The sequence below is a fragment of the Mobula hypostoma genome, chromosome 7 (genome assembly GCF_963921235.1).
Source record: "Mobula hypostoma chromosome 7, sMobHyp1.1, whole genome shotgun sequence".
Classification (NCBI taxonomy): domain Eukaryota; kingdom Metazoa; phylum Chordata; class Chondrichthyes; order Myliobatiformes; family Myliobatidae; genus Mobula; species Mobula hypostoma.
Window position 1 is genome coordinate 28,455,720 of NC_086103.1, and position 26,346 is coordinate 28,482,065.

The window sequence follows — 26,346 nt, forward strand, 5'->3', positions numbered from 1 at the left end:
AATAAGAAAATGGCCAGATAGAGGCAGTACTGCATCAGAATCAGAAGCAGAAGTAGGTTTATTATCACTGACATATGTCATGAAAGTTGTTGTTTTGCTACAATTATATATAAAAGACAATTTATATATATCTATATATATGTATGTTATTGTAATATAGTAGTGTGTATAATAATAATATATATAGCAGTGCTAAAAGAGTGCAAAAAAAGGCAGTGTTCATGAGTTCATTATCTGTTCAGAAATCTGATGGTGGAGGGGAAGAAGCTGTTTCTAAATCATTGAGTGTATATCTTCAAGCTCCTGTAACTCCTCTCTGATGGTAGCAATGTGAAGAGGCCATGTCCTGCATGATGGGGGTCCTCAGTGATGGATGCTGCCATTTTGAGGTATCGCCTTTTGAAGATAACCTTGATGCTGGGAGAGGCTGGTTTTCCATAATAGAGCTGATTGAGTTTGCAGTCCTCTACAGCTTTTTTTTTCCTGATCCTGTACGGTAGCCCCATCATAGCAGACAATGATGCCACCAGTTAGAGTGTTCTCCACATTATGTATCATAGAAATTTGCTAGAGTCTTTGATGATATCAAACCTCCTCAAATTCCTAATGAAATATAGCAATTGCTGTGCCTTCTTTGTAACTGAGTCAAACATTGTGCTCAAGATAGATCTAAAGAGAGGTTAACACTCAGGAACTTGAAACTGCTCACCTTTCCACAGCTGACCCCTTGATGCAGGTTTCCTCTTCCTGAAGTCCACAATCAATTCCTTGGTCTTACTGATGTTGCAAGAAAACACTCAGCTGGCTGGATTCATATCCAGCAACAATGAAGCAGTCCATGCTTGAGTTCACCAAGCCTTGGGTAACACTTTGGCTGGGAACAATAAGCTCATGTAACACCTTTGTCATGTGTCTGTCATTGATCAGTGCTCTTGACTGAACACCTAACATTGACCTGTCTCTCCCTGACATTTAGCTCAATCCATATCATTAACATTGTGCGATCACCACAAACCAGAAATTTAGTTAGATCTTGCATGTAAGTACTGTGCTATAGCTGTAAAATACATGCCGGTCAGTAAGAATTCTGTTGTGAGTGGTAACTGCCCAAAACCTTTATTTGATCAGGAGTGTGATGAATTTGGAATAGGAGTAGGCCAGTCTGGGCCTCTCTGGTGCTCCGTTTCTTTATATGCTCATGGGTGACTGCATATTCCAGTCCAACTGAAATAACTTTTCACCCTCTTGCTTATCAAGACTTCATCTATGTCAGCTTTAAATATATATAGGAAGACTAATTTTTGTTACCCATTGAGAAAGAAAGTTTGAGACACCTGGCCCTTTGAGAAGAAAGAAAAAGTCACTTACGTTGCTATCTTGAACGGATAACTTCTTAATTATTGTAGATTCTACACTAAAGGAAAAAAATAGCCAGTTAATTCATGCCCTGTTAACCACCTTAAAGTTTATGTGCTCAATTAGTAGTAACTATGACAACAATCTGCAAGGTGAATTTACTAAGTCATCCACAAGACATGACTACACCTCAAAGAACAAGGACAAAAGCCATATGGGTGTGTCATTGCCTTCAAATTCCTAATCATTTTTACACAAAATACTGAAGGAATTCAGCAAGGCAGGCAGCTATGGAGGGGATTAATAGTTGATGTTTGGGCCAAGACTTCATCGGGACTGGAAAGGAATGGGGCAGGAGCCAGAAGATTTACAGCATCTGTAGAACCTCTTGTGTTTGTGTCTGGTCATTCTTACTTGCATCAGTCATTGGGTATATTTAAATTAGAGATTGATAGATTCTTGATTAGTAAGAACATTTAAGGTTATGGGGAGAAGACAGGAGAATGGTGTTGAGAGGGATAATAATCAGCTATGATAGGATAGTGGAGCAGACTCAATGGGCTGTATAGCCTAATTCTGATTCTTTGTCTTCAGGTCTTACTATCACTTTGTTTTTTCATCATTGTTGGTCAGTTGCATACCTGGAACCCTAGAACATGAAACAACATGAAGGAAACGAGTATTTATCTTTTTTACAAATCTTGAAGTTGATCCTATTTACTAGGGAAATGTTACAGAATTTGCAGACAATCATGCTAAATGACAATGGGTTCGATTTCACTTTGCAGAACCAATCCAGTGTGGAGACAGAAAGCAGAATGGCTGAGTTTTTTTTTAAACAGTTGCAAATCAAATTGTTTTCATTGTGTCTTAACAAAAGAAATTCATTCACATTCCTGTAGTTTGCAAATGTAACAACTTTTAAGCCACCAAAGTTAATGAGAGACGCTAGCATTAAATGTACTATAAAGAGACACGTCTCTCGTCCCATATTTGTAATGTCAAAAACATACCCACTGATATTGTTATTAAATTAACAAATCTCATTGATACCACTGTTAAACAGTCTGAACTGTTTGTGCCAGTGAAGAGATTGATTCTATTGGTTGAAGTTCAACATTCAATTCCATTGATATCAATTTAAAACTGATCAATGCCATTTCAAGCAACATTAAAGTGGCTAATCCCATTGATATCAATATTAATCCCATTATGTCAATGTTGTGCCATCCAATCCAATTGAGAGCTAAGTTAACTAGACAAGTTTCCATTGGCAGCAATATTGAACAGTCTAATTGTATTAATGTGACTATAAGAGGAAACTAATTCCATTGAAACCATATTGATCTGATTCCATTATTTCTGCACAGTTGTGTTACTTTCTATTTAGCCAGGCAGATTTGGGAAGGATTTATATGTTAATTTTTTTTAGTGAGATATTCAAATGCCAAACTTTCCTCCAGCTGATGCAGTCCCCTGTCCATTCTGACCTAGTCTGAAATAATACATGACTCCTTCTCACTATTTTTAATTACCTGTTGACATCTTTTAGAAACTATTTCTGAAAATGCATAATGCATGCACACTATATAAAAAACTGTCTTTTCTATTCTAGCATTGCACTGAAAAAGGCAGATTAGCCTCTTCTTGTTGCGCTGAGGTGACAATCTGATTCAAATGAAAAAACAGAGGCATCTTTTTCCAGGTGTTCCAAATATATCAACTTCAACATTCACAAGATACTGGGGGATCTCAGCAAGTCAGGCAGATGAAAGGTTTCCATTGAACTGAAAGGTCTCATGCTGAAACATTGACTGTTTATTCCTCTCCATAGAAGCTGCCTGATTTGCAGAGTTCCTCCAGCATTCTGTGTTGCTCAAGATTTCTGGCATGTGCAAAATCTCTTGTATTTTTCCCATTTCAAATCTTCTTACAATTGTAGATTAACATTGTGAACATTTACTTTCAGTAAATTCTGCCTTTAAGTTTTGTTCTGCTCTGGGTAAGGTAGAAAATTGTCATACAGAATAAAACTCACTAATCTCACTGAAGTGAGTGACCCTTTTGCAGCAACTTTGGTGCTTGTCTCACAGCAGATTTAACCAAGAGCTCACATGTGCTGGCAAAGTTAACAACACTGTTTTGCATAATCTAATTTTCTAGTCTGGCAAAGGGCAAAGGGTTAACCTTGTAATTTGAAGTTGTTTTTGTTTCTAAAAGCTGTTGCAACTTTGCACCCAATTGCCTCGCTAATTAATTCATTCTTATTCATACCTCTTGATATGATCATACTAGATCTAGTGCCAGTTTTAATTGCTTTCTTGATGAGGGCAGAATAATTTAGATAAAACGGTCTTTATCTTATCTCCTACTGTTCCCTGTTACTCATTGCCAATAAATTACACCAATCGTTTTTTTTGCTTGCCAATTTCTGACATTCTCTATCTTCTGGTATGAAGGATCTTTGTCAGTATTTAATCAGCTTAGACATTATAATGTTTTCTTCTGGAAAATATTGTCTGGTTTGCATATATTGAAATTTTCAATTTTGCCACCTTGTGCATGCAATTTTAATAATAAAATGGAGTTAATCTTTTTTTTCTATCCTTGCAGTTCTTTGCAGTAAAACCACTGACCCGTGCAATATAACTAACGTTATCATAAACCTGGAACAGAGGTGTATTATTGTGTTTGTCTGCATTTTCAGAGGTACAACAGGATTGTTGCTCTTACATAAACACAAGAGATTCTGCAGATGCTGAAAGTCCGGAATAACAAACACAAAAACCTGTAGGATCTCAGCAGGTCAGACAGCATCTATGAAAAGGAATAAACCGTCAACATTTCAGGCTGAGACCCTTCATCAGGACAATTCTGTTAAAACAATAAGTCAGCCTCATTCTTGGCCCTGAAAGTCCACTACAGTATCTTACTTGAATCTGCCATTAATTTTTAACTCTGAAATAATTAGATTATTTTTTTCTCATGCATTTATAGTCCCTGAATAAAAGACAGGCCTGCAAGGTTTTTATCTTTTCCTCTTGGATGTTGTAAAGCTGAGGGAGTCTTTAAAGCGAGCAAATTGATAAATGACTTGTCGAAAAGAAACTCGTGTTACATATCAAAAAACCTTCCCTCAAAGAAAAGACAAGAAATTGCATAATGATTCTCACCAAGTTTTACTGCAAATTCCTCATAGGTCCATAAAAGATCCGGACAAACATGTTACTGCCTTTTCAGAAATGGACAGTATTATTCTCAATAAATCTGGACTTTTTTCCCCAAGATTCGGGTGTGGGAATTAGCTGACAATGATGGTTATTGTTGTGTGTTTTGTTGCTTGGGATGCCCCAAGGGATCTGCAGCCTGCCGGCTGCATCGTCATGCAGCCAATGATTGCGTCTTACTGCCTTTAGGCTTAGCAAACCAATGAATTTTAAAAAGTGTTCTGCTGACAGTTTGAGCTGATATTTAACGTATCTTTTTTTTAACAAAGGTTAAGCTCAATTGCCTTATCCCTCCTCTGAAAAACATTAACTAATAAAATTCTGCAATTATAATAATTTTGCTGGAGATTGAGACTGCCCAGTTCATTACAGGAAGAGCCTTCCCCCCCACTGAGCACATCCTCAAGGAGCGCTGCCACCAGAAAGCAGCATCCATCATCAGTGACCCCCCTATCCAGGCCATGCTCTGTTCACACTGTTGCCATTGGAAAGAAGGTAGAGGAGCGTTATGTCCCACTCCACCAGGTTCAGGAACAGACCCTTCATCCTGCAGGTTCCTGAACAAGTATGATTAACTTCTGTATTGAACCAATCACTGAAAACAACCTGTGCACTCACTTTCGAGGATCTACATTTCATGTTCTCGGTAATTTTTGTTCATTTATTTTTTGCTGTTTGTCTTCTTTTACGTATTGGTTGCTTCTCAGTCTTTGCATGTTCATCCACGCTCACATCTCTTCCATTTTCCCTGATATTGACGCTTACCCAGTCTTCCTAACAGGGATAGAGTTCCTCTTGTCTTAACTTACCACTCTGCATCCAACACATTATTCTCCACAACTTCCACCACCTCCAAACACACTTTTACATTCATGCCATTCACTGCTTTACACAGGGATCGCTCCCTCCATGATTCCCCCGTCTAATCATTTTTCCCCAATAATCTACCTCCTGGCTCTTATCCCTGCAAGCAGCCAAAATGCTGCCCTTGCCCATTCACCTCTTCCCTCACCTCCTTTCAGGGCCCCAAACAGTCCTTCCAGGTGAGGCGACACTTCACCTGTGAAATACTTGGGGTGGTCTATTGTATCCTATGCTCCCGATGCAGCCTCCTCTATATTGGTGAGGCCTATTGTAAATTGGGGGACCACTTTGTTGAGGACCTCCTCTCCACCCACTAAAGCAGTGGTCCCCAACCTCCGGACCGCGGACCGATACTGGGATACATAGAATGCAGGGGTGCAGCGGTAGCCGGAACGCATCCAGCACATCTTTAAGAAAAAAGCCAAAATAAACAAGCTAATTAATTATATGCTGGGTGGCAGCTAATTAATTAACTTGTTTATTTCAGCTTTTTTCTTAAAGATGTGCTGGGTGCATTCCGGCTACCGCTGCACCGCTGCTTTCTTCGCGGCCCAGAGGGTGGGGACCACTACACTGAAGAAAGAATTTCCCCATGGCCAACCATGTTAATTGTTATTCCCATTCCCAATCTGACATGTCAGTCAATGGCCTCCTCTTGTATCACGAAGAGGCCACATTCACGGTGGAGGAGCAACACCTCATATTCTGTCTGGATAGCCTCCAAACTGATGGCATGAACATTGATTTCTCCTTCTGGTAAAAAAAATCCTCCTCTTCCCTCTTCTTCTATTCCCCACTCTGGCCTCTTACCTTTTCTCACCTGCCTATCACCTCCCCTGGCATCCCTCCATCTTCCTTTCTCCCATGGTCCACTCTCCTCTCCCATCCTTTCCAGTCTTGAAGAAGGGTCTCAGCCCAAAACGCCACCTGCTTACTCTTCGCCATAGATGCAGTTTGACCTGCTGAGTTCCTCCAGCATTTTTTGTGTTTTGCTCTGGATTTCCAACATCTGCAGAATTTCTTAAATTTAATCTCTGTTTGTGTGTAGTTTTTTGTTGATCCTATTGTTTTTCTCCATTCTTTTGTGAATGCCTGATAGAAAACTAATCTCAGGGTATTACATGTTGACAATAATGAATTTGCTTTGGACTTTGAACTTTGACCTTGTTTTCATTGCAGTTCTTGTTTTTGTGAATGTGATATTCACAAGTGTGGGAGTCACTGCATGACTCTAAACCCAAGTACTTCCAGGATCAAGGAGGGTTTTAAGAAGTGTAAATGCAGTAGATAAAACCCAGATTAACAACGACTGCTAGCACTGGGAGTTTATGAATATACGGTACATGATTGAACTAACCTGTAATAGAAATTTGGTGGAAAATACCTTATGGCATTGCATCAATATGGTATTCTCGTGCCAGCTTAATTTTCTTGTCATTTTAAATAAAAACTGCTAATCCTGAGCAATATTTCTCAAAAATATGCTTAAAATTACTTTGAAATAGCAAATTACAATGATAACCCAAGTTGTAGCCAATTCAAAATGTTTTTATTCTCTCTTCAAGGTCATAACTAATCACGATAAAAGGTTCCAAAATTATGTTACACATTCAATGGTGACAATAATCTTAAATTTGTCTTTGACATTCAGAATCAAAATCATATTATTTATCACTGACATAAATTGGGAAATTTGTTGATTTGTGGCAACAGTATAGTGTAGTTCTTAAAAATATACTCTAAGCTACAATAAGAAATACAAAAATAATCAGGCAGAGAGAGAGAGAGCAAAGAGTAAGGTAGTGTTCATGGGTTCATGGTCCATTTAGAAATATGATGGTGGAAGGGAAGAAACTGTTCCCAAAATGTTGATTGTGTGATTCGGGATTCTGTACCTCCTCCCTGATTCACTTATTCAAGAAAGAGCTAAAGAGTATTTTCTGTCTCTCAGAGATTAGTAGATTTTTGGAATTCTCGAGCCAGAGGTGTGAACGCTGAGTTATAGAAGGCTAAACTTGGTAGAAGTTTAGACTTTAGGTGAGTAAAATGTCATCGGGATTGGACAGAAACAATAGGCCCTTTACAATGATCAGATCAGACGTAATGTTTTTGAATCGTACAACAGGCACAATGGCCTACTCCTGTTCCTGTACTTTAAGATATCTAGTTGGGAAAAATATGAACCAAATTTTTTGTTCTGAATTTCATTGTTAATTGTATTCCTGGGTAGATTATTTTTGCTGCTCTATCACCAAGTACTTCATGAGGTAATATTTATAATTGTGAAGAGAGCCTTGCTTTTGTGGAGATAAATAGTTAATTATATGTTTTTATAACAAAAATATAGTAAACTGTTTCACTCCCTTCAAAATTGAATAGCAAGACTTCAATAAGAAGAGGTATTAGCATCATCTATCAACGTGATCACTATTTAAAGAGAAATTAGCAAATGGCCAGGTGCAAGTTACAAAGATGTAAAACACTCAAGGGCTTTGAATGACATTATAACTGGTTTATAAATGATCCTTTGTATGTTATAACCTTGACTGTTCTCTCATTTATTTTGATTTATAGTTTCTAACATATTGTTCTTGCATATCTACCTCAATTGGTCCTCATTTCTTGAATATATTACTTTTGATTATAATGGCAGTTTGTGTTAATTCTTTATTCACTATTTAGAACATTTATCTATGCTCTGGGAAAAATCCTGTTTGCCATGTCCTACTGTGGCATTCCGTCTGACGTCAGCAGTAGTGTGAATGGTTCATAACAGCAGACTGGGTGTGTGATATCACTATCATTGTACATGGTGACTTGTTCTATTATAAAGCTGTTTCTACTTGTAGGTAAAATAAGTAGACGGCCAGCAATTAGTTTCTGTGGCACAACAACACAGAACACTTATAATGTAGACATGCTCGTGTGATATTTTGAATTATACAAGGAAATTATCACATTGCAACAACACCAAGAACTTTACACAATAAACTATATTTAGATATAGAATAGGAATCATTGTAGCATTGTTTTGGACTTGAGCAGAGTGTAAAGAGATTTGAATGGGTTCAAAGTAGATTTAATTGGTTCAAATGTATTCATACCAGAATTACAAGATGCAGCTCAACAGGGTAGCTAAAGGAAATGATCATTCATTTGCAGCCATGCAACTATCCAGAACAGTGAGAGAAAACCAGAATCAGGTTTATTATCACTGATATATACTTAGTGGCCACTTTATTGGGTATACCTACACACCTGCTTATTCATGCAAATAGCTAATCAATGAGTCATGTGGCAGCAACTCAAAGCATAAAAGCATGCAGATTTGGTCACGAGGTGCAGTTCTTGTTCAGACCAAGCACAAGAATGGGGAAGAAATATGATCTAAGTGATTTTGACTGTAAAATTATTGTTGTCTTCACATGTGTGCTTTGAGTATCTCAGAAACTACTGACCTCTTGGGACTTCCGTGCACAGCAGTCTTTAGAGTTTACAGAGGATGGTGCTTAAAAAACATCCAGTAAGTGGCAGTTCTCAGGGCGAAAATGCCTTGTTAATGAGAGAGGTCAGAGGAGAATGGCCAGACTTGTTCAATCTGACAGGAAGGCAACGGTAACTCAAATAACCACAGTGGAGTGCAGAAGGGAATCCTTGAATACACATGTTAAACCTTGAAGTGGATGGATCACAGCATCCTTCAATAATCCAGGGAATAAAGTCCTAATGCATTCAAAATTTCCCCATAACTCTCCGAGTGCTGGCGACATCCTTGTAAATTTTCTCTGCACTCTTTCAATCTTACTGACATCTTTCCTGTAGGTAGAGACCAAAATGGGGCACAATACTTCAGAATAGGCCTCACCAAAGTCTTATAAAACTTAAACATAAATCCCAACTCCTATACTTAATCTGATTTATGAAAGCCAATGTGCTAAAAAAATTATTTTCAACTGTATCTGTCAGTGACACTACGTACAAGGAATCATAGATCTGTATTCCCAGATCCCTCTTTTTTTTTCCCACACTCTTCAGTGTCCTGGTTGGCCCTGCCATAGTGCAACACCTCACACTTTTCTGCATTAAATTTAACCTACCATTTTTCAGCCCATTTGTCCAGCTGGTCCAGATCTCACTGCGAGCTTTGATAGTCTTCTTCACGATCCACTACACCCCCCAATCTTGGTGTCATCTGCAAATTTGCTGATCCAGATCGTTGATATAGCTGACAAACAACAGTGGACTCAGTACCAATCCCTATAGAACCCCACGAGTCACAGGCCTCCAGTCAGACGGGCAACAATCTACTCTCCCGGTAACTTCCTTGAAAAGCTCTATAAGATTGGTTAGACATGACTTAACATGCACAAACCATGTCGACTAACTCTAATCAGTCCCTGTCTAGCCAAATACTCATATATTCATTCATTCTGGATGCTTTCCAATAACCTTCCCACAATTGATCTCACCAGCCTATAATTTCCTGGCTTATTCGGATCCTTTCTTAAACAATGGAACAACATTAACCATCTTCAATCTTCTGGCACTTCGCCCATAGCTAAGGATGTTTTAAGTATCTTTGCTAGGGCCTTCACAGTTTCTGCAGTAGTCTCCCACAGGGTCCAGAAGAACACTTTGTCAGGCCCTGGGGATTTATCCACACTAATCTGGCTCAAGAGAGCAAATACCTCCTCCTCAGTAATCTGTATATTGTCCAAGACCTCACTGCTACATTGCCACAAGTCTATAGACTCTGTGTCCAGCCCCCAGGTAAATATAGATGGAAAGCATCCATTTAAGATCTCACCATCTGTTTTAGCTCCACATGTAGATTACCACTCTGATCTCACAGAGGACCAAACTTGTCCCTTGATATCCTTTAGCTCTTAATGCATCCATAGAAGCTCTTAGGATTCTCCTTCACCTTGTCTTCTAGAGGAAACTTATGTCCTCTTTTAGCACTCCTGATCTCCTCCTTATGTTTTCTCTTGCATTTCTTATACTCATCAAGCACCTCATTTCCTTCTTCCTGTGATGTACCTCCTTCTTGTCTTAACTAGGGCCTCAACATCTCTTGAAAACCAAGTTTCCATAAACCTGCTATCCTTTCCTTTTATTCTGGCAGGAACATACAAACTCTGTACCCTCAAAATTACACTTTTGAAGGCCTCCCTTTTACCAAGTACATCTCCATGCAGAATATGACCCATCTACAACCACTCTTTGCCTTCTGTGGGCAAGCCGGTTCTGGATCTACAAAGCAATGTCCCCTTGGATTCTATGCCTCCTTACTTTCTCAATAAGCCTTGCATGGGGCAGCTTATCAAATGCCTTGCTAAAATCCATATCCTCTACATCTACAGCTCTACCTTCATCAATGTGTTTAGTCACATCCTCAAAAAATTCAATCAGGCTCATAAGGCACGACCTGCCCTTGACAAAGCCATGCTGACTATTCCTAATCATATTATACCTCTCCAAATGTTCACAAATCCTGCCTCTCAGGATCTTCTCCATCATTTTACCAACCACTGAAGTAAGACTCACTAGTCTCTAATTTCCTGGGCTATCTCTACTCCCTTTCTTGAATAAAGGAACAACATCCGCAACCCTCCAATCCTCTGGAACCTCTCCCGTCCCCATTGATGATGCAAAGATCATGACCAGAGGCTCAGAAATCTGTACCTCCATGTATGTCATGTCAATCATCCCTTCAGCCTCCCAAATGATCCAGAGTTCATCCAGTTCCAGTTCAAGCTCCTTAGCGCTATATGTTAGAAGCTGCAGCTGGATGCAGTTTTTGCAGCTATAGTTGTCAGGAACACTGGAGGTCTCTCTATCTTCCCACATCCTGCAACAGGAGCATTCCACAATCCTGCCTGTCATTCCCACTGTTCTAACTGTGCAATAAGAAAGAAAGAAAAATTAAATGAAAAGATCTACTTATAGTCTCTGCCTCTCCTTGACAAAGTCTCTATGAGACATTGCCTGAACTCTTCACTCTAACACTACCTCACTCACACAAAGGCCTAATTCTTTATTATTAGCTCTTGCCAAGTGCCTAATTATGCACTATCCAATGTATCCACAGGAACTGTGGCATGCAGAATGTCCTGAATGCCCCTGTTCACTTATGTTGAACGCTCTCTCTCTCCTACTACGCAATCCAACGTTCTACGGAAACTGTGGTGTGCAAAATGGTATTAATGGGTTCATGGACTATTCGGAAATCTGATGGCAGAGGAGAAGATGCTGCTCATAAAAAAATGAGTATAGCTTTTCTGGCTGCTATGCTGCCACCCTGAAGGTAGTGTTGAAAAGAGGGCATGATCCTGATGGTGAGTGTCCTGAGTGATGGGTGCTGCCTTGATGAGGCACCACCACTTAATCATATTCTCAATCATACCTAGGATGGAGCTGGCTAAATCTACAGCCTTCTGTAGTATCTTGTAATCCTGTAATGCATTGGAGCCGCCATATGATGCAGCCAATCAGATGCTTTGCTTGGTAAATCTGTGGTAATCTTTGGTGATGTTACAGTATTTCCTCAAAATAGTACTGATAGCCACTGGTGCGCCTTCTTCATAACTGCATCAGTATGTTGAGCCTAGGACAGATCTTCTAATGTGTTAATACTCAGGAACTTGAAGCTGCTTATCCTTTCTACAGCTGATTTTTCAATGAGGGATTGGTCTGTGTTCTCATGACTTCTCCTTCCTGAAGTCCACAATCAGTTCCTTGGCCTTGCTGTTGTTAAGTGCAAGGTTGTTGTTGTGACACCACTCAACCAGCCAATCCATCTCATTCCTATACTACTGTGGTCTAACAAGTGACTTAAAGAGCTTAACATTGTCATGCTGCTCTTGAACTCAATCCCTTGACTAATAAAGGCCAACACACAATACGCCTTTTTAACTACCCTATCAATCTTGACAGAAACTTTGATAGATCGATGGGTGTGCACCCAAAGATCCCGCAGTTGCTTCACACTATGAAGGATCCTAGCACTAAACTTGTAATCTGCCTTCGTTTGAGCTTCCATTTTTATTTTTAATGTATGCCCCTGCTGATTTTTATGTTAACTTATGTGTTTGTGTAGTTATAAAGTTTCATAATACACTTTTTTTCAGGAATATTTGTTGATTTACCCTCAGTGGCCATTTTATTAAGTACACCAGTACCCCTCTTCATTAATGCAAATACTAATCAACCAATCACTGGCAACAACTCAGTGCATCAAAGTATGCAGACATGGTCAAGAGATTCATTTGTTATTCAGCCCCAATCATCAGAATGGAGAAGAAATGTGATCTAAGTGACCTTGAGTGTGAAATGATTGTTGGTGCCAGACGGGGTGGTTTGAGTATCGAGGAAACTGCTTATCTCCTGGGATTCTCACACAAAACAGTCTCTAGAGTTTGCAGAGAGTAGTAGGGAAAAAAAAACATTCAGTGAACGGCAGTTCTGTGGGTGAAAATGCCTTGTTAATGAACGAGGTCCAGAGGAGAATACCAGCCTGGTTCAAGTTGTTAGGAAGGTGACAGTAATGCTAATAACCATATGTTACAACAGTGGTGTGCAAAAGAGGTTCTCTGAATGCACAACACTTGGAACCTTGGTGAAGTCTACAGAAGCAGAGGGCCACAAACGTGCACTCAATGGCTACTTTGGTACAGGAGGTACCTAATAAAGTGGTGACTGAGTGTAGTTGAAGGTTTAAAGTCATATTGTGATGCAATAACATGTTGTATTTCACTTGGTGTTGTTTCTAATACTTACGTGATCAGATTTAGATTTTCCATTGAAGTGATGTTTTCATAAAGAATTTGAGAGAGAATATTTAAGCATCTTAATGGCAGAGAAGACATTGAGTCTCTTGATGAAATCTCTGGTTGTACCTGTTCATCCAGTGATTCCAATGTTCTTTATAGTTTGGATGCTGTTAGATGATGAATGAAAATTCGAATGTTTTCTGTATCCTTTTGCTGTCTTTCACATGAAGAAAATGTCTTTGGCATTATTCATGCATTACCCCTGCATAGGGATTGAGGCTACTTTGATCATTTACTGCTGTAAGCCTCCTGTGTTATCTCAGCAGTCAGTGGATTAGGGTGAGTAACATCCTACTCACAGCCTGAGTAAATATTGCTATTGCTTTCACCCACTATGTCATTGCAGAAGGTCTAACTCAGTTGAGCGCTGAGAAGGAGTTGTACTGAAGCAGTCCCAGAGGCATCCTGTACAGTTCAAGGGAACAAAATGTTTTAGTAAATGGTGCTCTTGGTTTTATGGGAGCTGAGGCAACATTTTGCATTTTGTCCGGTTGTATTTTGCTTCAGATTTTCAGGATCGCATTTAAACTAATTAAACTGCTACAAGCTAAATGTAACATCTGTAAATACATAAATATATTTACTTATCTTATTTATTCACAGATATGTCATCAATGGTAATGCGAACACTCATTGACCATCCCTAATTACTGTTGTCAATATGGTGGGGGAGAACAATCGGCAGCTGTTGTGAAGGTTTTCTCACAGTGCTGTTGGATGGGGAGTGCAGGGAATTGGACAGACTACAATGGAGTGAAGTCAACATAGTATGTGGATTAAGGAGGAACTTCATTTGGAAATAACCTTTTATGCTTGTTGCTCTTGTTGATCTAAGCAGTAGAGATTGCAGGACTAAGCTAACCCGCTGAAGAAGATTTGGCAAGCTCTTGCAAAGTGTCTTTCATACAGTGCACCCTGCTGGTGGTGGAGAAGGTGAAAGCTTTAGATAGTTAATGGGATATATTTCACTTCAGCTGCTCTGGATGAAGCTGGATTGTTGTCAACGCTCACTCACCCAGGCAATTTCTTTCTCATTCTTGCTTTGTTAATGGCGAATATACTTTCAGTCAGAAAGCAAAACACTCAACACAAAATGCTCAACGTCTGATCTGCAATTAGAGCGGTAGTATTTCTGTTGCTTGTTCAGTTACATTCAGGTCTGTGGCATATACCCCGCCCCAATCTCCACATCCCACATTTCTCTGCTCAAACCTCTGCTGGAGATGATGGTAGAGGATTTGGTGATTATATCTTGAAGGTCCATCAAGGATCATGTTCAACAAGGGAGAGGAGAATGGATGTGGACCATTGGTCATGGTGCACATCTGTCATTTATTTTTATATATATTTTATTTTGAGAGTAACAGGCCCTTCCCATTGTGTTTATACCCTACAATGTCCAATTACACCCATGTGAACAATTGACCTTCTAACCTATACGTCTTTGGAATGTGGGAAGAAACTGTTGGGCCCAGAGGAAACCCACACAGTCACAGGGAGAACATACAACTTCCTTACGGACAGCGATGTAAATGAATTTGGATGGCTGGCAGTGTAATTGTGTTACGCTAACCACTGTGCTATCATGCTGCCCATCATTTGCCATGGAATTCCTCGCTACATTATAAGATTGCATGTTTTCCGATAACTCAACAGAATAAAACAGCAAATGCTGGGCATCCAGACTGCTACAGATATGCAGCGTGGTTTTGTGAGGGGCAGGTCATGCCTCATGAGCATGATTGACTTTTTCAAGGAGGTGACAAAACAAATTGATGAAAGTAGGTGGTGGATGTGATGTATATTGATTTTAGTAAGGCTGAAAGATTCATCCAGAAAGTCATTAGTCATGGGATCCATGAAAACTTGGCAGTGTTGTTCAGGATTGCCTAGCCCACAGTAGGCAGAGGGTAGTGGTAGGTGGAATGTATTCCGCCTGGAGGTTAGTGCGAGTTGTGTTCTGTGGGGATTTGTTCTAGGACACATGGCCTTTGTGATTTTTATAAATGACTTAGATGAGAAAGTTGAAGAGTAAGTTTGCTGGTTGGAATGTCAAATTTGAAAGCTGAACATAAGGTTAAAGCCTGGATTCTGAAACAGAGGGATCTTGAAGTCCACACTCATAAATCCTTGAAATTTGCCACACAAGTTGATAGGGTGGTTAAGAAGGTGTATGATTTGTTGGCTTTCATTATTTGGGGGATTGTGTTCAAGGGCCATGAGGTAATGTTGCAGCTCCTTAATTCTCTGTTTGGACCATACTTGGAATATTATGTTGAATTCTAGTCACCTCATTAGAGCAATGATACAGAAGCTTTAGAGAGTGTGCAGAGATGATTCACCAAGATGCTACCTGGATTAGAGAAAAGGTTGAGTGAGCTAGGACTTTTCTTTATGGAGCAAAGGAGAATGAGAGGCAACTTGATAGAGTATTGATAAGTTTATAAGAGGCATAGATGGAGTGGATAGCCAGCATCTTTTCTCAGGAAACCAATGGTTAATACCAGAGAATATCTTTTTCAGGTGAGTGGAGGAAAGTTTAGGGAAGATGTCAAGGGTAGGCTTTTACACAGAGTGGTAAATGTTTGGAATTTATTGCTTGGGGTTAGACGATAAGACCATAAAACATAGGAGCAGAATTAGACCATTCAATCCATCAAGTCTGTTCCACCATTCCATCATGGCTGATCCCAGATCCCACTCAACCCCATGCACCTACCTTCTTGCCATATCCTTTGATGCCCTGACTGATCAGGAAAGTGATTATCTTCTGCCTTAAATATATGCACAGACTTGGCCTCCACCGCAGTCTGTGGCAGAACATTTCACAGATTTACTACTCTCTGGCTACAAATATTCCTTCTTACCTCTGTTCTAAAGTGTCACTCCTCAATTTTGAGGCTGCACCTTCTAGTTCTGAAGTAGAGGGTGATTTATTAGGGACATTTATGAGACTCATAGATAGGCATAAGGATGGAAGAAAAATGGAAGGTTATTGGCTATGCAGGAAGGAAGGGTTGGCTGGATCGAGGAGTAGTTAAAAGGTTAGCACAGCATTATGGGCCAGTGGGCCTGTACTGTGCTGTACAGTTCTATCTTCTGCATAGAGTTAGGCTTGAAAGTTGCAATGGGTTGGTGAGATCATGTGTGTACTGTATTTATTTGGGTTAATGAGATGGATTGTGAGTATTGTGCAAGTACATTATATTTCAATTAATTAACTCACTTTATTCCCAAAAAAAATCATGAAAAAGAAAGCGAATTATATCAATCCAATGAGAAGAACACAAAATATTGAAACAAAGTTACTTTGTTTTTAGCTTCTATAAAGAGAAAATCCAGATTGTTATTCCAGCATCTTATTTGATGGTAGTATTTTCTGCTTCACACAGTGTTGTATATACAGGAATATTAATCCTAGGTATGTAACAAATAATGAATTACATTATTTTACAATACAGTATGTCCTTTGAACTTTGGCAGTAACATTAAGTGTACAGAATAGGATGTGTAACAACAGGTCAACGGAGTACTATACTACTACATGAGATTTTCAGAGTATATTCCTCCTTATGGCAGGAAATACAATCAGGTCCAATACCACTGCCATTCAGAACATACCTGATTTGATTTTGGTTTCCATTTATTGTTATCTGTGATACTGAAAGCCAGCAAAAATGTTATTTCACCAACAATGAACTAAAGCCCCACAGTCTCCAGCATTGTATTGAATAATACAGTTCAGAGGGTTTCTAAAAAAAATATGGCAGGTGTAATAAAACAGGATTCAAATTAGGTTGTTAAATCATTCAAAGGTTGGAGTTGTGCAACATATTCAGTTTCTTATTCTGCAAATGATGTAATTGATTAATACATTGTATATACATTCAGTGGCCACATTATCAGGTACATGTGCTCTTTAATGTAAATATCTAATCAGCCAATCGCGTGGCAGCAACTCAATGCAGAAAAACATGCAGGCATGGCCAAGTGGTTCAGTTGTTGTTCAAACCAAACATCAGAATGGGGAAGAAATGTGATCTAGGTGACTTTGACCATGGAATGATTGTTGGTACCAGGTTTGAGTATCTCAGAAACTGCTGATCTGCTGAGATTCTCATGCATTCTCTTGAATGTACAGAAAATACTGCAGAAAAACAACAAAAAAATCCAGTAAGCAGCAATATTGTGGATGAAAACAGCTTGTTAATGAGAGAGGTCAGAGGAGAATGGCCAGACTAGTTCAAGCTGACAGGAAGGCAACAGTAACTCAAATTACAACAGGGCTGTGCAGAAGAACATCCCTCGATGCACAACACATAGTCAATGGACTATAGCAGCAGAAGACCACTGATGTGTTGCAGGAGGTACCTAATAAAGTGGCCATTGAGTGTAGATAACATTGCATGACATTGACAATTAGGGAAGCAAGGGTAAAATATCCTTCATTGTAGTGGGGTTGGAGTTACAGGGAGAAGGCAGGAGAATAAATCAGCCATGATCGAATGGCAGACAAGATGATGGGCTGAATGGCTTAAATTTTGCTCCTGTATCTTATAGTCTTGCTTTTCTTAGCCAGGAAAATAAAACTAGTTGTCTTGGAGCAGAGTGCAGCATTGCTTTGTAGTTCACTACATTGATTTCCAGAGTGAGAGATGTCATATGAGGAAAGAATTGAAAGACTTGTCAAATATTCTTTTTGAATTCCTGATGAATAAAAGGAGCTCTGATTAAAAATTGCATTTGTCTTTGAGGTGTTGACAAAGGTGTTGGGAGATTAATTCTGCTGCCTGGAGACACTAGAAATGGGATTCGTTTTATTGGAAATACTGAACCAGCCCATTGAGACTGAGGTGAACTCTTGCACATTTGTGACTGACCCATTGGAATTCTCTCCTCCAGGGCACAATGGATGATCGTATGGAAGACTAACATTAATAGATTTGTCTACACTAAGGAAATCAGGGGATATGTAGATAGGTTGGGAAAGATACGTGTGCACATCTATCCATGATTGTGTTGGATGATAGTGAATGTTTAAAGTGCTTTATGGACTACTTGTAGTGCTAGTTCTAAACACTCTTAATATCTAATAGATGGCTGTGATGTACTGCTAAAATGGGGAATAAACTAATGTGTATTTTTGTTATTATATACATACCAAACAGTGTAACTGTTGAATTCAGAATCATTGAGGAAATTATCTTCATTTTGGTTGTGCTGCAGAAAAATTCAATTTTTATCTAACCAGGATCAGCTGTCTTTTCTTTCCATTTATTCCATGAAAGAAAATGGCATTTCGCTAACCAGTCGAGTGATTAGTGAAAGAGCGTGTGACGTATCACTCGACAATTGACAGCTGTGTCCAGGAGCCTATAAATAGCTGTAAAGACTAATATTCTAGATCCATCTTCATTTTTTAAAGGGGCAGTCTCTGATGGTGAATGCACAGCCGGATAGCTTACCAGATAAAAAGGATAAGATTGTAATGAATTGAACAGCAACCTGATGAGGACACCTTAGCGCCAATTAGATCAGTAACTTCAAATTATACAGTGAAAATATCCCTTTTAAAAATGGTGTGTCAGCTCATCTGATACCAAAAGCATGTACTAATGTATTATTGAATAAGAATGATAGGAATAACTGAACAAACCTTTGGAGATGCTTCAACTTTCCATTATAAATCATGCACTATATTTTAATTTAGATGCCAAAATATGGCTTAAGCTTTTTTTTCTGTTTGAGAAATGTATTCCTTTATTATATAGCAAATGTGACCAGCCTTCGAATTAAAGTAAAAAAAAGATGGAAATGCTCAGCAATTCAGGCAACATTTGTGGATATTAAAAACAGTAAACATTTCAGAACAATGACCTTTCATTAGAATGTTGACTTGAAATGTTAACTGTGTTTCTCTTTCCACAGATGTTGATTGACCTTCTGACAACTTTCAGCAGTTCTATTTTTATTTCTTATTTCCAGGATTTTTTTTTAGCTCTATCATAATCAAGTATGATTTGTGGTTTCTTTAGTATTCTGGAAGTAGGAATCATTGAATGAACTTACAGTAATACCTCCAGCTAACATAAATATTTTCAATGCAAAATATGTTTCCTAAAAATATCAGTGATTTATTGTTTTTTTTAACACATTTTCACTTGAGGAAATTTACAAGAAATCCAGTTGAAACTTTGTAGAAAACAAACAGAGGAAAATTTGAACCATTTGTCAATAAATGTAATCGTGATCTGTGATTTCCAGTATCAAAAAGAATATTTGGTGTTCCACAATTACTTGTGCATTGAAGTGATCCCTAGGCAAAATTGATCAAACAATTTAAATATATTCCCCCCTGGAAATTCCTCCATTGCTGACACAACACACTTCTCAGAATGTATAGGCCAGGTACACATTGATTAAGGTTCAGATTCAGATTCATTTATTTATCACATGTACATTGAAACATACAGTGAAATGCTTCATTTGCATTAATAACCAACACAACCTAAGGATGATTGAGGAGGTCGAATTTGTAAGAATCGATGATGTACTCATCAATAATATAACTGAATGTAACTTATCTTATTGTCTATGATATTATCATACATAGGCAGTTCATGTCTTGCAATTTCCAACAATGAGAAAGATTTCCTTTGTGTTATTTGTAAATACAGTTTTAATTCTACTTATAAAATGGCAGTTACAGTATTTCACCACTCACAGAAGAGACCATCCCCCAAGATGCTGCTGAAAATACAGTGAATTTAAAAGCTGTGAAAGATTACAGGTCCACATTGTGCTGTAGTGCTTCGCAGCATGAGTTCTTTCTGATTATTCCACACACTCTGAGCTGCTGATCACCACAGTGTTGCCATAGGCAGGTGCCAAGTGGGACTGAAACATTTCCCCAGTGAGAAATAAGCAAACTCAATCACTCTCTATAATTCTCCCACACTGTGTGATGCTGTTTAAAATGTGGGGCAATACTGACAGAGAAACCAGACAGTAGGTCTCCTTGTCAATCCTATTTCCTAGGGAAAGTGCTCTGCTTGGAACTTCAAAAAGGAAATAGGGTTTGGTTGGGTTTGAATCACATTACGTTTATCCAAAATTCGGAATATCTCAGCAGTAGCAGCGCATTCCCAGCGGTAGGACTTTCACTCGGGCTGTGGCCATTGATAGTCATGGTCCTGTAATCTTCACTTGTCACTAGAGGAGATGAATACAGAATCAATAAGCCTCAAGTGAGGTTCGAGATTATTAAGAAAATGACTGTTCTGCCATAGGATAAAAAGATTTTTACTTAAATATAGTCAGTGGAACACAACTTCATTTCAAATAGACAGCTCAAAGGTCAGAGGATCATGCACATGTGCAGCATAGAAGCAGGCCTTGTGGTTCATCATGTCTATGATAACCTTGTTGCCTATCTGCACTAAACATTAAAAAATCTCAGATTTTAGCTTTATTTGTCACATGTACGTTGAACCATAAAAGCATACAGTGAAATGTGTCATTTGCATCAAATCGTATCAGCAACAATTGTGCTGGAGACCTCAGGTGTCACTATGCTTTCCAACTTAACATGCCTACAAATCCACCAGTCCCTAATGCTTTACCTACATTAGGTCTATATCCTTCGATACATTGCCTATTTACATTAGTCTCAATATCACTTAAATGTAGTGATTATATCCGACTCCACCATCTCTTTTTGTTGAGAGTTCCTAATAGTAATCATTCCAGGGGTAAAAAATACTTACCCCTTAAATCCGCTTTGATACACTTTTCTCACAAATTAAACCTCTGCCCTCTTGTTTTCTATCCGCTACCACTGGGGAAAAAAGATACAATCTACCTTGTCAATGCATCTTGTAATTCATCTTACCTTTATCAGGAGATCTCTCAGCCTCATTCACTCCAGGGGAAAAAAAAGCCCAACCTATCTATAACTACAGTTTCCTAATGCAAGTAACATCCTGAAGAATCTCCTCTGAACTCCCTCCCATATAACTAAACCCTTCCTGCAGTGTGGCAACCAGGACTGCACACATGTCTCCAAGTGTGGTCTAACCAATGTTTTGTTAACCTGAAGCATAATGTCCCAACTATTAAATTCTGAATAAGATGGAAAAAAGGATGAATTCAAATGAAATGTATGTATGTAAGGAAGTCTATCTTTGTTACAACTCCTGTAATGAAAATGAGACATTGGGTTTTAGTACTTAATGGCTACAAAACTTTGTTCATACCAATGGCTGTGACTAAAGATTATTCTTTGGCCAGAAGTGGCAATACACAGGAAGCATATGTGTAGCCCCCCGGCCAACCTCAGGGTCGCTTGGCTCGCTGTTGTCTAGGGAAACAGCCCTCGGCCCCAGCAAACTGGGTAATTAGTTTGTGTGGATGCTGTGTGATGTACCCCACCCCACCAAATAACAGACAATACACCAGATACGATTAAATGATTTACAGTTTATAGATATTACTGGAATTATATAATTAATAGAGAACAAAATACAAAAGGAAAATAAAAGGTGCCACACTTATCAAAGTTCAATCTCTTCGTGCACAAAACAGTTGGAGCTCAGGACCCTTCTTCGCCCTGTGACCCCTCGGACCACCTCGACCGGCCGCCTGGGACCAACAACGGTGGTCGACCATACGCTCCACATGAGTCTGTCTCCATCTCCTCTCATCACCACGGACCTCAGACTCCTGCTCGGGGTCCGACCCCGTTAGTGGACTCACAGCACCAGGTCGATCCTCTGTCTTTCTCTCCCGCCTTCTCCCCAAAACCCTGTGCGTACAATATCTTACAGACACACCAAAAGCATAACAACTATCCCAATTGGTTCGTAACACTTTCTTATCAGTAACGTGATCCAAACAAACTGCTAGCGGGAGGACTTTCTCAGCAGTTAATATAACAAAGAAGCCCTTTCAACTATAACATAACAAAGAAGCCATTTTAATTAGACTACCCAGTGACATAAAAAAAAGAAACCCCTTATATATGCTACAAACTGAAAGGTTCAAGACAAATCTAAAAGTAGGTCTTTACTTTCATATCAATGTTCTGAACCCTTTGTTCTTCTTCAGAATTGAATTTCAGGTCTTTTGCTGACTGGCATTGTCATTTGTGTAGGTCACATGAAGGAGAAAGAGGACTAGTCATCAGCAACCTTTTATTCCCATGCTTTGCCTCCTGACAGTCAACTAATCTTCTGGCATTGCTTGTACCTTTCCTGTAATACCATGGGTTCTTATCTTGTTAAGCAGCCCTATGTGTGGCACTTTGTCAACGACCTTCTGAAAATCCAAATAAACAACATCCACTAACTCTCCTTTGTCTATCCTGCCTATTACTACTTCAATGAATTCCAACAGATTTGTCAGGCAAGGTTTCCCCTTTAGAAAGCCATGCTGACTTTGGTCTATTTTATCACATGCATCCAAGTACCCCAGAACTTCATCTTTAAAAATCCATGCCAACATCTTTCCAACCATTGAAGTCAAGCTAACTGGCTTATAATTTTCCTTCTTCTCCTCCCTCCCTTCATAACGAGTGGAGTGACCTTTGCAATTTTCCAGTGCTCAGTAACCATTCCAGAATTTAGTGATTCTTGAACTATGGAGAGAATGCAGAGGAGATTTACAAGGAGGTTGCCTGGATTGGAGAGCGTGTCTTGTGAGAATAGGTTGAGTGGACTTGGCCTTTTCTCCCTGATGTGATGGAGGATGAGAGGCGGCCTGGTAGTGGTGTATAAGATAATACGAGAGGCATTGATCGTATGGATAACCAGAGGCTTTTTCCCAGGGCTGAAATGGCTAACATGAGGGGGCATAGTTTTAAGGTGCTGGGAAATAGGTACAGGGGGATGTCAGAAGTAAGTTTTTCACACAGAGAGTGGTGTGTCTGTGGGATGCACTGCCAGCGACGGTAATAGAGATGGATAGAATAAGGTCTTTTAAGTGACACTTAGATAGGTACATGGAGCTTTGAAAAATAGAGGGCTATGCAGTAGGGAAATTCCAGACAGATTCTAGAGTAGGCTACATGGCTGGCACAACATTGTGGGCCGAAGGACCGGTAATGTGCTGTAGATTTCTATGTTCTATGAAAGAGAATTACTAATACCTCCACAAACTCTTCAATATGTGGCAGAGGAATTGTTGCAAGGGACAGGGTTTCCAATTTCTGGAGTTCTTCTCGGGAAGGAATGACAAAAAGGATGGGTTACATTTGAACCTGTGGGGAATCAATATCCTTGCGGGCACATTTGTTAGAGCTCTTGGAGAGGGTTCAGACTGATTTGACAAGAGATGGGAACCAAAGTAATAGGGCTGAGGATGGGGCAGTTGTACAACTTGATGAAGTGTGTAATGCAGAGGTGAGGAAGAATAGGCAGATGATAGGGCAAAATTGCAGTCAGCGGGATGTTGAAATGTAACAGTCTTCTCTATATGGGTGGCCAGTGACTTTGACAATGAAAACAGATTTCTTGAACACACTCGCAACTTGCATCTAAGTTAAAAACTTACACGGGGGTCCCATTTTAATTTTAACAGTCCAGAACTGTGAGGAGAAAGTCTCAAATGAACAAGAGTGTGAGCCAGATTTGGAAAATATGCAGCAATAAACAAAACTGGAAGGACTTATCAGGTCGAGGGTTAAAAGATACATGTCAATGTTTCAGGTTGATACTCTACCTCAGCACTGAGGAAGTTTTGCCTGTATATAAAAGTTTGGGGGAGGGTTGGAACAGAAACTGGTAACACCTCAGGGTTCGAATGTTAAAAGGCATGGATAGAGTGGATGTAGCAAAGTTGTTTCCCATAATGGGGGTATCTAGTACGAGAGGGCATGACTTAAGGATAGAAGGGCGCCCATTCAGAACAGAGATGCAAAGAATTTTTTTTTAGCCAGAGGGTGGTGAATCTATGGAATTTATTGCCAGGGGCGGCAGTGGAGGCCAAGTCACTGGATGTATTTAAGGCAGAGATTGACAGGTATCTGAGTAGCCAGGGCATCAAAGGTTATGGTGAGAAGGTGGGGGAGTGGGACTAAGTGGAAGAATGGATCAGCTCATGATAAAATGGCGGAGCAGACTCGATGGGCCAACTTCTGCTCCTTTGTCTTATGGTCTTAAAAGATGTATGTCAACATCTCAGGTCGATAGCCTGCATCTGCACTGAGAGGACATTTTCCTTGTATATAACAGTATGGGGAAAGGTTGGAACAAAGGCTGGTAAGTGCAACCAGATGGGGAGGGGAGATAATGTGCAGATAGAACCAGTTGAGTGGGGGTAGAGAGAGATGTTCAGAAAGTTGTATAAGGGGAGAAGAAATCTATGTGGACAGATGAGTGTCCCCTCAACCAAAAAAAGCACCAACCACTAAAATGGCTCAGATGACTCCACCACCTAAACTGTCAAATCACTTTGTATGAAATTCTGTGTAGGAGGATTCTTTTGATTGATTTGAATAGTGGAATAGTAGGAGAGAAAGGTACTTGGGGCTCACATAATCTTTGGCAAAATTTCCTTGTAAAGATGGGACAGAAAACATGGAATGTTTCATTTGTGTCTTAATAGTTCCTTAGATGGCTATGACATAAAACAGGTAAGTAATTTCTTGGTTTCAGTCCTGTTTTGGCCTCTGAAAGATGCAACGAGTCAGGGCTGGGCTGTGTTGGTTTCAAGTTCTGAAAGATTTTCCCAATTAGTCTGGGTTTAATAGTATTTTTTTCTTGATGGTGTTTCCTTATAGTTATTTGCCTCCCTAAGGAAACAAAGTAAACTGTGGAGAGAATCAGTGACAGTGCAAGTGGTGTGTGATTAATTGCATTAAGTGAACTTGATCATCCAAACTACCTTTTGTTTCAATACATTCTAGTGTCCTTATGTTATTTTAATCACTGCGGAATAAACATCCCTATCTGACCTGCTCTTCAGCACCAGTAATCTATCCTCTATGTAATGCTGCCATCACTGGAGAGTGACTGGCATCTCAGCAAAATAAAAAGAAATATAATAATGTCTCAGCTGACTGCAGCTGAATGGTATATTAAGTAGAAAGAAACTGGGGACATTAATGTATACTGAACACAAAAGAAAATCCTCCTGAGAAAGTGATGAACAATTTCTAAAAGCAGAACATATAAAGGAAATCCTCACTGCGCTTCTTTTCTCTTTCAATGACAGTGCAGGATCATCTTTGTAATAAATACTATTTCGTTAAAACGTTTCATTAATCAGCATACACATGGGATGCTCCAGATGATACTCTTGACCATTCCACAGAACCTACAGTGCCCACATGCCTAGTAGCTCCACATGCAATCCCTACTTTCATGGACACTTTAAAGTTGTTTAATTTGTTTAATTTCCTAATGTGCTAATTAACGGAGGAGTTATAGTTTAAGATTCCCTATTGTGGCAGGAAAAATGTTAGCATGTTCATCAAAACAGTTAGTAGATGAGAGAGTTTGAGATTTGTGTATGGTAGTGTAAAAAGCAATTAAGAATTGATGGCAACAATGCATTTCATCAGCTCCAATCGTGGTTGGAATTTTTTTTTATATAGAGTTTTAATCCTAGAATGAATTGGACTACTTTCTTCACTTAAGGACTGTCAACATTTTGGCAAAGGGGTTTCTCAGTTGGGTTCTACTGCTTTGTTGTACAGTCATGAACAATTTGGCTGATAATAAGTGGCGTGTTTAATCCACTGCAGTCCTTCACAATGGATGCTTGGTTTCATTTTCTACTTGGAATGTATTAACGTTGAATCAAAAGTTACAAGCTTTGTATAAAAGATGACAGCAGTGTAAGCTTCATCAACCTACCCAATGCACTTCGAAAACCCACAAAAAACTTACAATGTTAGAAATAAGTCAAAGTTAACTGAAAACTGTTTACCACAACAAACCCTGCCATGTTGATCTCTCCAACTTTAATCGGATTAGTCTTGGCTTGGTCCTGTATTAAAGTTATGGCTGGCTTCTGAAACCAAGGAGAAAGGAAAGCTTATCCTTCAGAGAAATCCAGTTAAAACTTTT

The 26,346-nt window shown here is 39.3% G+C and overlaps 1 protein-coding gene across 5 annotated transcripts in view; it reads left to right on the plus strand.

Moving 5' to 3' along the window:
- The window catches only part of LOC134349198 (teneurin-2-like), a 3,136,038-nt gene that overhangs the window by 2,510,452 nt on the left and 599,240 nt on the right, over positions 1-26,346 (plus strand). The gene's annotated exons all lie outside the window — the stretch shown is intronic.